General features: G+C 43.2%; 1 pseudogene; it reads left to right on the forward strand.

Annotated features, from left to right (window-relative positions):
• The first annotated feature begins 4,682 nt into the window (after window positions 1-4,682).
• Window positions 4,683-4,796, forward strand: LOC129698466 (U2 spliceosomal RNA; annotated as a pseudogene).
• The last annotated feature ends 10,637 nt before the right edge of the window (window positions 4,797-15,433 follow it).

Genomic DNA, 15,433 nt, shown 5'->3' on the forward strand with positions numbered 1-15,433 from the left:
CGAAAATTGCAACATTTCTTTTAGAAGGCATCATCAATGTTACACAAAGTTAAAAAACGTCACAGTGACCTCAGGTCGAAAGTCCTTGAATCATTTTGCAAAATCTGTCTGCCTTATAAACCGTAGTCATCTCTGATAAAACGTTTTAGGCATATGGTCAATAATCAATGCCTTTCCTTTTCATTATATGCAGAATGCAGTGTCAGTAGATTATTTAAAGGGCCCTAGTGGTGGTGAATAGAGGTCTATTTAGTGCAAGTGCATCAGGTTATGATTTTACTGTTTTGATTTCACTCCAATTGTTTTAATAGTGTACTTTGTATAAAATCATTTTGCAGATGCCATTGCTCTCTAATAAGTTAACCATTTTTGTATGAAAACAAGCCTTTTGGCCCACCGAGTCTGCACCACCCATTTACACCAATCCTATAAATCCCATTTGTTTTTAATTCTCCCTACAATCCCTTCGACTCTCCACTCCATATTTTACTACTCACCTACCCACTAGGGGCAATCAAGTTTGCACTTTCCATTTTAAATATTCCCCATTGTTATTCTACATCACTGTTTGCTAATTTTCTTGCTAAATTTATCTTCACTGTTTCAGTTCCTCAAAATCATTGATCAATCGCGTCAACCAATCTGTTTTTGCCATATTAATCATCTTTCCAAATCATCATTATATTACACAATGGACTTTATTACCTATATTTGCTTCTGTTATCTTTTCTGGTCCATCGCCCATTATAGGCAAATTGTCGTTTGTTAGCTTTTACTGGGTTAGAGGCCCCGTAGCAGAAGCGTCCACATCACGGGGCTGGAAACTGGAAATATCCTGAGCTAACTCTGCTACCACCATCATCTATTGCGCCAAGTGATGGCTTACACTGATTGTTGCCTGAAGCTTGCGTCCTTTTAAGGACGGACGATGACAGTGAGGCCAACATTTGTAACAAGATGGACACGAAAAGAAGAAGACTGGGTTAGAAAGAAGCCCTATTGTTGGCACAGTGAAGCAGTTGCCGCTTTACAGTGCCAGAGACCCGGTTTCAATCCTGAATATGGGTGCTGTCTGTACGGAGTTTGTAGGTTCTCCCTGTGACTGTGTTGGTTTTCTCTGAGTGCTCTGGTTTCCTCACACGCTCCAAAGATGAGTGCTCTGGTTTCCTCACACGCTCCAAAGATGAGCAGGTTTGTAGATTAATAGGCTTTGGTAAGTTGTAAAAACTGTCCCTAGTGTGTAGGATAGTGCTAGTGTACGGGGTAATCGCTGGTCGGTCCAGACTCAGTGTGGCAAGGGTCTGTTTCTCCAAAGTCTAAATATTGGAGGAGCTTTATTCTCTTATCCCTTGCAATCACTTCCAATCCAAATAATATTGGAGAAACAAATTTCCCTCGACTATTATTCCATGTTTTATACTCAGTTCCACAATATTCATATTTCTTCCACTTCTTTTCCATTATTTGATGATTTATTTTTTAAAACGCCTGTTGGTTTGATCTTTATTTCTCTTCCATATGGAATCTACTTTTCCTGAATAATTGTGTCTCTTTTTTCCTTATTGCTGTGTGTTTTATTCCTAATAAGCAACATCACCTCTCCATTTTTATCTCTCATTAATAACTTCCCTCAATGTCCTAGGGAATCCTGTCCGGACCTGGAGAGAATTATCCACTGTTTATGTTTTATATATTATAATATAACAACAATGCCTTCAAGTATTCCTGTTTCTAGTTCACCCTGATTATCCATGCCTGCCATAGCCCCTGCTAAAAAAGAAATTGCATATGCTGGTTTATACCAAAGATGGATACAAAATGCTGGTTTAACATAGAAACATAGAAACATAGGTGCAGGAGTAGGCCATTCGGCCCTTCGAGCTAGCACTGCCATTCAATATGATCATGGCTGATCATCCAAAATCAGTACCCCATTCCTGCTGTTTCCCCATATCCCTTAATTCCTTCAGCCCTAAGAGCTAAATCTAACTCTCTCCTGCAAACATCCAGTGAATTGACCTCCACTGCCTTCTGTGGCAGAGAATTCCACAGATTCACAACTCTCTGGGTGAAAAAGTTTTTTCCTCATCTCAGTCCTAAATGGTCTACCCCTTATTCTTAAACTGTGACCCCTGGTTCTGGACTCCCCCAACATCGGGAACATACCTGCATCCACCCTGTCCAATCTTCTAAGAATGTAATATATTTTTATAAGAAACCCACTCATCCTTCTAAATTCCAGCGAATACAAGCCCAGTCAATCGATTCTTTCATCATATGTCTGTCCCGCCATCCCGGGAATTAACCTGGTGAACCTACGCTGCACTCTCTCAACAGCAAGAATGTCCTTCCTCAAATTTGGAGACCAAAACTGTACACAATACTAGAGGTGCTGTCTCACCAGGACCCTGGACAACTGCAGTCGGACCTCCTTGCTCCTAAACTCAAATCCACTCGCAATGAAGGCCAACATGCCATTAGCTTTCTTCACTGCCTTTCTTCAATAGGCAACACACCATCCTTGAGTCTCACCTGTCACCACAGAATCTCCTCTCCGCACCTTACAATGGAGTCACCCACCACTATGGCTCTGCCTGACGTCGGTCTCGCCGGTTGAGTCTCAGCGCTAGGATTCAAGTCACAGACCTGTCCGCCGACTGAAGCATGATCTGCCCCGACAGCTCCCAAGAGGGCGTACCTGTTCGCAAGAGGTACTTCTACCGAGGTCTCCTGCACTCGCTTCATCCACTTTCTTTCTGTCTCCACCCGTCTCACCTCCTGCTCTCTTGGAGTGATGAACTGACTGTAGGTCCTGTCCAGAAGCTTTTGTCGTTCCGGATGGACTGCAGGTCATCCCGCTGCTGCTTCAGCTCCCTAACTCGGTCCTTACGGAGCTGCATCTGGACACAGTTCCTTCCCACAGGTGTAATGGTCAGTGACGCCAGCAGTGCCCCCTGACTTTCCACTTTCCTGCAACAAATGCACTGCAATAACATTCCTGCCATCACAAGTTTAGATATTTAAATTAAATTTTACTTCGGAGTCACGTGAGTGACTACGTGAAGAACCCGTCCAGCACTCATGCACGCCATAGCGTTCACGCAGATGCAACAGCGACGAACGGGATTACAGGTGCTCCCGCTACAAGCCTGAAGGAACAGACCGTTCGGTAAGTACTTACCCACAGGTTCAAATTCACTACTTTGCTCCTCTTTGTTGCTCCAGGGGAACTGGAGACAGCAAATCAGAACAGAGGGAAGCGGCCCCCGTTCGACTCCAGGGAAGGAGCGTTCCGTCAGTGGAGGGGGGAGAGGCGGCACCGGGACCGCACACGCTGCGGTCCACAGTCAGGGTACTGAGCCGATGCCCAGTCCACTAACAGCTGTCTGACCAACAGCAGTGGACTGGAGTGAAACTAAAAAACCGGCCGGTAACTACTGCATACTCCCGACAAGGAGACTCGCCGCCCGAGGACCGCAGAAATGCTGCCCGAAAACGGCAGGCAGCCTCTAGCAGCAAAGCCAGCAACCAAACCTCGGGCTGGAGACAGACACGGAAGATGGAACCGGCACTTCAAATTACCGCCCGAGAGCAAGTAAGTGTCTGTTCTCCAAGCCTAGAGTAAGGTCATGGAGCCAAAAACTCAAGCGAGACTTGCCTCAGGAGCAGGGGCAAGCTCGCCAAGGGAGCATAACACTCCCGCTCCAGTGCACTACAGCACTGGCCATCTCCCTTATCGAGGGATCGATGGCGACCAGGGCTGGGCTGGTCAAGAAGAGGGGTCACTGGCTGAACAACATCGGGAGTATGCTTGAGGTACAGGATCAGGAAGAGCTGCTGGGTGTGGCCGCTATGGGGCTCCACCACTTACTACCTGTTCTTTTCAAAAAACCTCTCCAAGACAGGTAGTCATGAGGCGTTGGATTTCATCACACCTCCCTTAAATTGCATTTACTCAAAGTGCCCACCATTATTGGGGGGTACAATGAGCATAGCTTTTTAAAACCCAAATATCTTAAATTGCATTTGATACCCCTGACGTCAGCTATCATTTTTGCATGCTCATTCCAGAGGGGCAGGGTAGTATGGCAAAACACCTGACCCTACTGTTCACAGTATGCTCCGCAACTTCTCGAAGGAAGTTATAAAACCTGCCCTCAACCTAAAAAATTCACAGGACTGTGAGAACGCCGACCTCACAACCACATATCCTGCTATATGGCTAAGTTACCAAACCAAGCCTAAGAAACTGGATGAAGTATCCAAAATATTCGGCATCAAGAGGGCAGGGTTTGGAATGAGCACCACACAAAACCAGACAGCAGTACCTCCATGCGTCCACCAGTAGGCGTCTAGTTAATAGTACTGGTGAAAGCTCGGGGCCCACATGCCAACCCCCGTAAGTCCTTTCAGGCCAGGGTCCAGAGCAGGCCCCATGGAAAATGCGCCACCCCCCAACAACATCATCCCTACAGACAAGGAACCAGAAACCGAAGAAATGAACACACCACTAAACAACAGTGAAGACAGATAAGTATGGTTCCTACCATCACATAAAAGGTGAAGGGTTTGTACTAACAGGGGGGGGGGAAATCACACCTGGGTTGGGAACATGAAGAACTATCACACTTGGTAGTTATATACCACAAGTATTCAAGGATAAAAATTGAATTAAGAAACCCATCACTTATCGGCCTTTTGGCTAAGATCAAGTGTAGTATCTGTTCTTATCAGTTTAATATCTGATACGTCCCTTATCTAGGGACCATATATTACCAGTTCAGCATGCACCCCAAAGGGGTCTACCCTCCCACTAAAAAAGAACATGGGGGACTAGCTAACTGGAGAAGATATACTAGGGGTCATAAAGAAGCCTAATATGAACCTTTGGTACCAAAAAACCCAAAGATGGTGAATGTCGCACCATCATTGACTTTACCACTTGAGTATTTTCACCAGGTTACACACTTATGGAAAATTGTAACTGCTAACCATGGATTTCCTAGGATACTTTATGGTAGACATCAACTTAAAAGATGCATACTATTCAGTACCCATTCATAAAATTTCAGAGATACCAATTTACCTGGATGGGGTAACTATGGCAGTGTGGCGGCTCCTAAGGGTGCTTCTCAAACTTCGGACTACTTGCCTCATTTTGAGACCCACGCACTACAGCAGTATAAATTATTGACAATGGCTAATATGAGCCAAAACTGTTCCCAGATATTCAAACCAGCCCTGACACTATTAAGGAACATATCGTCATGGCATGTCTCTATGATATTAACGACAGACAAATCCATGGGAATAGCTAATCAGCAGCATTAGCTACTAAAACTTATTTAGCCTGGGCTCTGTCATACAATCCAGATAGATCTACGTTGACACCATCCACAACTATTGACTATCTGGTATTCAATTAACTCTACCCACTCATCTATAACATTGCCATAAGGAGAGTCAGCAAGGAGAGTCAGCAGGAGAGTCCCAAACTGGGACGACAGATGGCACAATGGGCTAAGTGTTCGGCTGGCGACCGGAAGGTAGCCGGTTCGAATCCCGCTTGGAATGCATACTGTCGTTGTGTCCTTGGGGCAAGACACTTCACCCACCTTTGCCTATGTGTAAATGTAATGTAATTATGTGAAGCACTTTGGGGTCAATGCAAGTTGACTAAAAATGTGCTATATAAATAAGATTATTATTATTATTATATTATTATTATATGACACAACCTGTAACAATTAATGGTATCAATCAACCAACCATTCAATAAGTGGCTAGAGTAATTGGGAGTTAGTAGCAGCATTACCAGCTACTTAACTTGAACCTTTCCATTAGAGCTAAGGTGCTAATGTTTAAACTAAATACCCATACCCAGAACATGGTGGCAAATGGACTAATCTGGAGTCGTCATCACTATAGACACTGGGCATAAAACCTAGTTGGAAATATTGAGTACGTTCTATTGGTAAAAGCATATTATTCAGTAGTGCACCATTTTTCATGTTCGTTTATAAATTAACAACATCACAGTGGTGGCATACACCAACCACTTGGGCAGAATAAATCGATATCATGTGACAATTTATTTTACAATTGGTAACCGTATGTCGTCAAACATATTGAACCATCAGCAAACTTACCTACCAGGTGAGCTAAACACTGTAAACAGACATATTAAACCAAAGTATTTGCTGAAATTACAAAGCAATATGGAACACTAGATATCGATTTCCCTGTATTTCAATTGAATCACCACGTACCGATGTATGTCGCATGAAGCCAAACTTTGAGGCGGCGGCAATGAATACATTCCCGCTGAACTGGGGGGGGGGGGAATCTAATCTCTATGTTCTCCCCCCTTTTTTCCTACCTCATCAGTCAGGTACTACGGCCTCATCAGTCGGGTACTACGCAAACCCACAGTCATGGTTCCCAGTGGTCCTCGACATGGTCATCAAAACCCTAATGATTTCCCAATAGCCCAGACTTATCAACCCACCCAGTTTCAGGCATAAGCCACCCATGACACGATAAATTAAACTACTGGGTTGCAGATTTGAAAAGACCATTACTGGGCCTGGGTTGCAGAATTGGGAAGACCACTGCTGGTCTGGATTGTCAAATAGCACTATCGACACGATGATAGCATCCCATCGCATATCCACTAGGGAACATACTTGGCGAACATCAAGAAGTGGGAAGATACTATTCAAATACAGGAACTACATATTCAACTACAACAAAACCTGTACTGGAATTCCTGGCAGGTCTTCACCACAATGAAGGACTCAGCTACTGTGCCATCAACACAGCCAGAAGTGCTCTGTCAGCCTACTTAATTCGGGCACCAGGACAACAGGCCATAGGGTACCCCCGCTGGTGATCAAATTCAGGATAGGCATATTCAACTCTAATCCCCCAGACCTATGTACACCCAAATCTGGGATGTCAGTGTGGACCTGACGTACCTTAGGGGATGGTCACCAGCCAGGTCCCTCACCCTGGAACAGCCCACCCTGAAGACAGTCATGCTGATGGCCTTGTCTCAGCACAAAGGGTCCAGTTCCTCCATCTACTACGATTGGACAATATGGTTTACTAGACCGTGTTACATTTACCATTAGGGGCTGGTCAAACAGAGCAGACCAGGAACATCAGGTCTAGTCATGGAATTCCGGGCTTACCCACCTAAACCATGGTTATGTGTCATGACCCACTTATTGAACTACATCGACAAAATAAGTAATCCTCGAGGGAGGGAAAAAGCCTTATGGGTCAGCCACAAGAAACCTTATGGTCGGGTGACGAGCCAAACTATCTCAAGTGGCTCAAGCAGGTACTGGGAGTTGCTGGAGTACATACTAACGTGTATAAATATTACTCCACCAGGGCAGCATCCACATCAGTGACTAGAGGATGGACGTGCCTATGGACCACATCCTGGCTACAGCGGGGTGGTCTAGGGAGTATACGTTCCAAACTTTTATAACAAGCCGCTGGCAGTACCTGTATTGTTTGCAGAAAAAGTATTAGAATCTGCAAAGAATATATAATTTAAGCCTGGGGGAGCATTTTGGTCTTGTTATTGTTAATAACACCATTATTGTTTTACAAACAAATTCATGGTTGATTACGATAACGTACTTCCTCCCTCGAATGACTTTGGCAGCGAGTGAAGTATGAACTGTTACACGGTTTGAAATCACAGATCTTTAAAATCTTCACGTAGTCACTCACGTGACTCCGAAGTAAAATAGTAAGATTAAACGAGAACTTACCAGTTTGAAGTTTGATCTGTATTTTATGAGGAGTTACGATGAGGGATTACGTGCCCTCCGCTCCCACCCTCAATAATAGAGATAAAACTGGTATCTAAGCTCTCCTTTTCTTTACTATATTTATTTCAATTACTGTGTCTTTCTGTGATTCCACACCGCTGCTTTGAAGTATGTCGCGCATGCATGCTGGACGGGTTCTTCACGTAATCCCTCATCGTAACTCCTCATAAAATACAGATCAGAATTTAAACTGGTAAGTTCGCATTTAATCTTACTATTAAACACAAGTGTAGCCTCCTTGCCTCAACCTCCCCGCCAAAGACACTTGAACCAAAGACTCGCACTTTACCTTCTCCAAGGCACTTTCCCTCAACAAGGACTCTCCCCTAGACCTGAACTTAATTTTATCTAATCGTCAATTATCCACACAACTAATTAGGATGTCAGCCAATCCACTCACTCGCTGGTCTGGCTGCTGCTCCTCTGCGACCTTCAAGGTAATTGCCCCAGGCAGACTCTTGACGCTCATTTTAAACCTCCCAAACTTTACTCAACTTGGAGAAAGTCTTCCTTCAGCCAATCCACTCACTCGCTGGTCTGGCTGCAGCTCCTCTGCGACCTTCAAGGTCTCAACGGGTCAGGTAACATCTCTGGAGAAAATGGATCGGGTGACGTTTCAGGTCAGGACCCTTCTTCAAGCAAAGATCCAAAACGTCATTTTCTCCAGAGATGCTGCCTGACCCACTGAGTTACTCCCGCATTTTGTATCTAACTATGTTATATCTTATGGTGCACTAGTAAATAAATCACAAATAAACTCTATCAATTTGCGGATAGCAAATAAGAACGTGGAGTTTTCTTTAGAACACATGAATATCAAGAGATCCAGAACATTTCACCGAAGAACTTCTTTCCTCGTTAACCTAGAGATAAAACAATTATTATCATTGCCTATTTTATTGCTGCTGGGCAACGTTTAACTCCTATTATAAAAATGCGATTTGTTCTACACTCTTAAAAATGTGCACCTATGTTAATAGTCTTACAAATGAACCTTTATCACCTATCCATAAACACAGTTCCCATCCAGTAACAATTGCATCACTAAAAACCATTTCATATCTGAGGATTATTTTTTTTGCTATTGCATTGTATCTTTAAAGAAACACAAATAGTTTCCTATAAAACTGATCAACTTTTCACGATCAGCGCTGGAACTATTTATCCTGAATTCTCACCCGTTTACTTTTTGATTAAAATTTCACTGTTCCCCACTCCTGGAGCCCAGAATCTCAGCAGACTTCTACTCAACCCATTAGGGCATTTCTTCCATTTCTCCTGGAATCGCAGTGATCTTATGCTCAAATTTTAGCAAGAAATTAGGAAGCACCAATGTAGAAATTAGAAACACTTTGTACTTGTGAAATTAAAAACAAAATGTAACCCTTAGTTTGTTTAAGAAGTAACTGCAGATGCTGGAAAATCAAAGGTAGACAAAAATGCTGGAGAAACTCGGCAGATGAGGCAGCATCTATGGAGCAAAAGAAATAGGCAATGTTTCGGGTCGAAACCCTTCTGTGACTGAAGAACTATCTGAAGAAGGATATCAACCCGAAACATTGCCTATTTCCTTCGCTCCACAGATACTGCCTCACCCGCTGAGTTTCTCCAGCATTTTTGTCTGCCTTAGCCCTTAGTTTATTGTCTTGTTACAGTTTGCAAACAGGCTCTTTGGCCCAACTTGCCCACACCAGCCAACATGTCCAAGCTACTCTAGTCCCACCTGCCCGCATCTGGTCCATATCCCTTCAAACTTGTCCTATCCATGTACCTGTCTAACTGTTTCTTAAATGTTGTGATAGTCCATGCCTCAACTACCTCATGCGGCAGCTTGCTCTATACACCCACCACAACTTTGTGTGAAAAAGTTACCCCTCAGATTCTTATTAAATCTTTTCCTCTTCACCTTAAACCTATGTTCTCTGGTCCTTGATTCACCTACTCTGGGCAAGAGACTGTGCATCTCCACAATCTATTCCTCTAATGAATGTATACATCTCAATAAGATCACCCCTCATCCTCTGCGCTCCAAGGAATAGTCCCAGCCTACTCAACGTCTCCCTATAGCTCAGACCCTCTAGCCATGGCAACATTCTTGTAAATCTTGTCTGTACCATTTCCAGCTTGACAACATCTTTGCTGTGACACGGTGCCCAGAACTGAACACAATACTCTAAATGCGGCCTCAACAACATCTTATACAACTGCACCATAACCTCCCAACTTCTATACTCAATACTCTGACTGTTGAAGGCCAATGTGCCAAACACCTTTTTGACCACTCTATCTACCTGCGACTACACCTTCAAGGAATCATGCACCCGCACTCCTAGATCCCTCTACTCTACAACCATGAGCCCGACCATTCACTGTGTAGGTCCTGCCTATGTTAGACTTTCCAAAAAAAAACCTCACATTTCTCGGTATTAAATTCCATCAGCCCACCTGGCCAATCGATCAAGATCCTGCTGCAATTTTTCTCAACCATCTACACTATCTGCAAAACCACCCACGTTTGCATCATCTTGTATCACCTTGTCGTGGACAAGCATTATCGAAGCAATTGCCAAGAAAGCACATCCTAGAAGGCTTAGGAAGTTTGTCATGTCCCCAACAACTCAAGCAAACCATCCTTCCTTCCATCGACTCCATCTACACTTCACATTGCCTTGACATAACCAACTAGAGGGCAGTCCTGACCTACCATCTACCTTTTTAGAAACCTTTGAACTATCTTTAAGCAGACTTACTGAACTTTACTTTGCACTAAACGTCATTCCCTTTATCCTGTATCTGTACACTGTAGACTTGATTATAATCGTGTAGAGTCTTTCCACTGACGGATAGCATGTAACAAAAAAACTTTTCGCTGTACCTTGGTACACCTGACAATAAACTAAGCTAAACTATAAATGTGTAGTTACTTCATTTTTCTTGTTGGGCAGATTGACTGCAAAACAGAACAATTGAGGTTGGATAATCTTCTAAAATTTATATTAACAATGGTAACTGCAAATAAAAATAACAACTAGTCTTCTGAACGCTTAGAATTTAAAATTAAAGTCTAACTATTCAGGATATGAAAGTTGGGCTATATCTGAGATGGCCTCTCAGTGAACTTTTGTAACTTAGTATGTGCCCAAAACATGGTGACACTTGTGTACTGCCTAGATGAGGTCTTCTGCATGAGTTTACTGGGTTGTATGCAAAACAAAGCATTTCATTATACCTAGGTACATATGACAATAAAATGTAATTGAATCATTGAACTGTGTTGCAGAAGATTGCAAGCAAAGAGCGATCAATTCTCTCTTGTCATATATGATGGAAATGGTTTATGAAGTCTTGAAATAATGTGAAATTGATGCAAAGACCTAATTTGTCTTTGCATCAATTTCACATTATTTCAAGACTTCATAAAGTCACATTCACAGGCTGTCGATATTAGGCACAAGGAACATCAATAGCTACACCTTGTGAGGGAATAGTTCTTGTTTCATCGTGTTTATTTTATGACGATTTGGTACAATTATTCTACTTGTGAATATTGCCCATCAAGAATATAGATTAAACTTTAGAGCTTCTATTTTACTAATCTGTACTCTCAGAGCAAAGCTTAATTTGCCAAGAGTACATAAAGTGCATAAGGTGTGAGATCTACAAGTCCAACATAACTTCAGCAAAATACAGCAGGTCACGCTACATCTCTGAAAGACATGGATAGATGACATTTCAAGTTGGGACACTTTTTCAGACTGATCAGTCAAAAGAAGGGTTCTGACCTGAAATGTCATCAGTCCATTAAGGTGGCACAGTGGCGAAGCGGTAGAGTTGTTGCCTTACAACGCCAGAGACCCGGGTTCAATCCTGACTACGGGTGCTCTCGGTACAGAGCATGTATGTTCTCCATGGGTTTTCTCCGGGTGCTCTGTGTTTACTCCAGGTGCTCTGGTTTCCTCCCACATTCCAGAGACCTGCAGGTGCAGGTTTTTACGAACAGTTCTCAGGAACGGAGCCATGTCGTAAACTGGTGACTGTCTGTAAAACTATCTGGCAAACGTGTTCATCTAGGCACCGGACTAAAGTATGTCATTACCATCTGGTGATTGGTGAGTAATGTTACAAACGGTAATATCAAAATTACAACGCGGTGTTCAAAGACCATTTGACTTGTCAACCATTTTGCTGAACACTTACGCTCAGTCCACTAAGGCCCAAACCCATGTCCTCTGGTTCTTGATTCCTTTATCCTCTCCAGATCTTATACACCTCTATAAGATCACCTCTCATCCTCATGTGTTTCAAGGAATAAAGTCCTGGCCTGATCAACCTCTTCCCTATAGCCGAGGCCCATGAGTCTTGGCAACATCCTCGTAAATATTATCTGCACCCTTTTTAGCTTAACAACACCTTTCCCATAACAGAGTAACCAAAACTGAACATAATACTTCACAGCACCCATTGTTAGGATCAACCCCATGTCTCTGGCGCTTTAAGGCAGCAGCTCTACTACTGTGCTACTGTGCCGTTACTTAGATGTACACGGAAACTTCACTAATGTCTTACAAGTGAAATTAAAACCATGTTATTACCCAGGGCACTTTATGAAATTCAGTGAAGAAACAAAGGCTCTTTCTGCATTGTCAGATTTTCTAAAATATTTAAGATATTAATTAGGACTCGTGGAAACAGGCCTGTCAGCCCACTAAGTCCGCGCCGACCAACAATCACCCATAAACTAGCTCTATCCTACACACATTGGGACAATTTTACAGAAGCCAATTAACCTACAAACCTGCACGCCTTTGGAGTGAGGGAAGAAACCGGAGCACCCGGAGAAGACCCACACGGTCACAGGGAGAACGTACAAACTCTATACAGACAGCACCCAAAGTCAGGATCGAACCTGGGTCTCTGGCGCTGCAAGGCAACAACTCTACCACTGCTCTACTATGCTGCCCTTTCAATGTACACAGAAACTTCACTGATGTCTTACGATTGAAATGAAAACTATTATTACCCAGGACACTTTAATAAATTCAGCGGTAAAACACGGGCTCTTTCTGCATTTTCAGATTTTCTAATATGTTTAAGATATTCAATGGGGATCATCAGTTGTCCATGAAGTTTTTAGTAGAAATATTCACTGCTGAGTAAAAAAGACATTTTTTAAAATTACTTTAATTGCAGTCGGTTATGCAAGTGAATGTCAATAGACTATAGGCAATAGGTGCAGGAGGAGGCCAATCGGCCCTTCAAGCCAGCACCGCCATTCACTGTGATCATGCCTGATCATCCACATTCAGTACCTCATCCCCTGACTCCGCTATCTTTAAGAGCTCTATCTAACTCTCTCTTGAAAGCATCCAGAGAATTGGCCAGTACCCAGATTGTGCCAAATGCACATTTTACGACAGTCTTCTAGTTCATCTCATGGGCATACATTACCAGCAGGTGAATGACTAGCTGTGCAGGACCAGCCTTTGTTAGGTGGAGCCAGTCAGCATTAAATAGAAAACAGCTGATGAAGCCAGAAGTCAAAACAAACTCACGAAAACTCAAGAGACTGTGGATGCAGGAGTCTGGAGCAACAAATAATGGTCAGGCAACATCTATAAAGGGGAATGGGCAATTGACTCATCTGGGCTGGACAAACTAGTCTGACCTCTGGCTCTCTTTGTTTTCCAGGTGCAACTGTTAATTTCCTTTGTCCAAAATGTTGAGCAAATTCAAGTGTTCTCCAATGATCTAGGCTGCTTGCTTCATCTCAGAATTAAAGGATACACCTTTAATGAGGAGACGATGAGGAATTTCTTTAGGCAGAGGGTGGTGAATCTGAGGAATTCATTGGCACAGACAGTCGGCTGTGGAGGCCATCATTGAGCATTCTTAAAGCGGAGATTGACACGTTCTAGATTAGTAAGGGTACCAAAGGCTACAGGGAGAATGGGGTTGAGCGGTAAAAATAGATCCGCCATGATTGAATGGCAGTGTGGACTCGATGAGTAGAATGGCACAATTCTGCTTCTATGACGAAATTATGAAGCCTTATGCATCCCTCATATAGGAGTGATCCACTTCAATCTATCGCAAGGCAGATCTATCTCTTTGAATGTGGTGAAGCTGCCAGCTTTATGACATATTCTAAGTGAACCATGTAGTTAGAAGTAACAGCATAGTGACGCTGCACATCTGATTTCACCTAATCCTGACCGTTGCCTAAACTGGTCAAATCCAGGGAAAGACAAAGACCAGGTAGAACCTCGCTACATATAGTGTGTTCTATGCTCTCCATCAAGGTAGATCGGGTGGACCAAGGTGGATTATTTTTATGAGTCATATACTCTCTCTGGCTATATTCAAATAATTGTAGTGGGACAGCTACGGCCTTGGATTTCTCTGAGTGCATGTTGCTGTTCCTATGCAGAGATAGTAAATGGAGAAAGAAGATGGAGTGGTGGCATGATGGCGCAGCAGTAGAGTTGCTGCTTGACAGCACCTGAGACTCAAGTTTGATTTTGACTATGGGTACAGTTTGTACGGAGTTTGTACGTTCTCCCCGTGACCACGTGGCTTTCCTCCGGCTGCTCCAGTTTCCTCCAACACTCCAAAGCCGCACAGGTTTGTAGACCTCTAGTTTCCCTCTCCTCTGACTCTCAGTCTGAAGAGAGATCTTGACCCGAAACGTCACCCATTCTTTTTCTCCTGGGATGCAGCCTGACATGCTGAGTTTTGTGTCTTTCTCCAGGTTTGTGGTGGCTTTGGTAAATTTGTAAACTGTCCCTGGTATGTTGGACAATGCTAGAGTACGTGGTGATCATTGGTCGGCGTGGAGACGGTGGGCCGAAGGGCCTGTTTTTGTGCTGTATCTCTAAAGTACAAGGTAAACTGTAAAGTCACTTTGCAGATTTTGCTATGGTAGATATTCACTCTTATATTTTGCTTGTTGTGCATTCTTTACTGCAACACACACTTCATAGATTGGCACTGAATGATTCATTCACTGTTGTTCGGCTATGACATATGTATTTCCATTTCCCTTGTGAGGTTTGAATATTCAGATACATCGCTCATTTCCTCCAGATTCTCATTTACATGGAGGGCAACAGCTGCAACTTATTTCATTTTCTCACAGACAAAAATAAGCTCTCAATAATCGTTAAGAACAAAATGACAAGAGAAAAATGGCACGTCCTATCAGAAATATATTACTTTTTAACCGTATTATGTTCTACAATATTACACGGGCCTTTTCCAAGGTGGATGACAGGTGCTGGAGTGATTTGTGTGCCTCAACTTTAGCGAGGTATCAGATGGCTAGTTCCACTAATAAAGGCTGTCATTGTTTCTTTTAGAGAAAAAAACTAATTTGTAGGTTGCACGGGTAGAGCCGTTGCCTCACAGCATGAGACCTGGGTTTGATCCTGACCTTGGGTGACTTGTTTTCTACAGGTGCTCCGGTTTCCTCCCATATTCCAAAGACGTGTAGGTTTGTAGGTTAATTTGCCTCTGTAAAATTGCCCCTGCTGTCAGGTGTGGATGACAAAGTGAGATTACAGAACTAGAGTCAAGAGCAGTTTATTGTC

Source organism: Leucoraja erinacea, chromosome 6, assembly GCF_028641065.1.
Source record: "Leucoraja erinacea ecotype New England chromosome 6, Leri_hhj_1, whole genome shotgun sequence".
NCBI classification, from domain to species: domain Eukaryota; kingdom Metazoa; phylum Chordata; class Chondrichthyes; order Rajiformes; family Rajidae; genus Leucoraja; species Leucoraja erinaceus.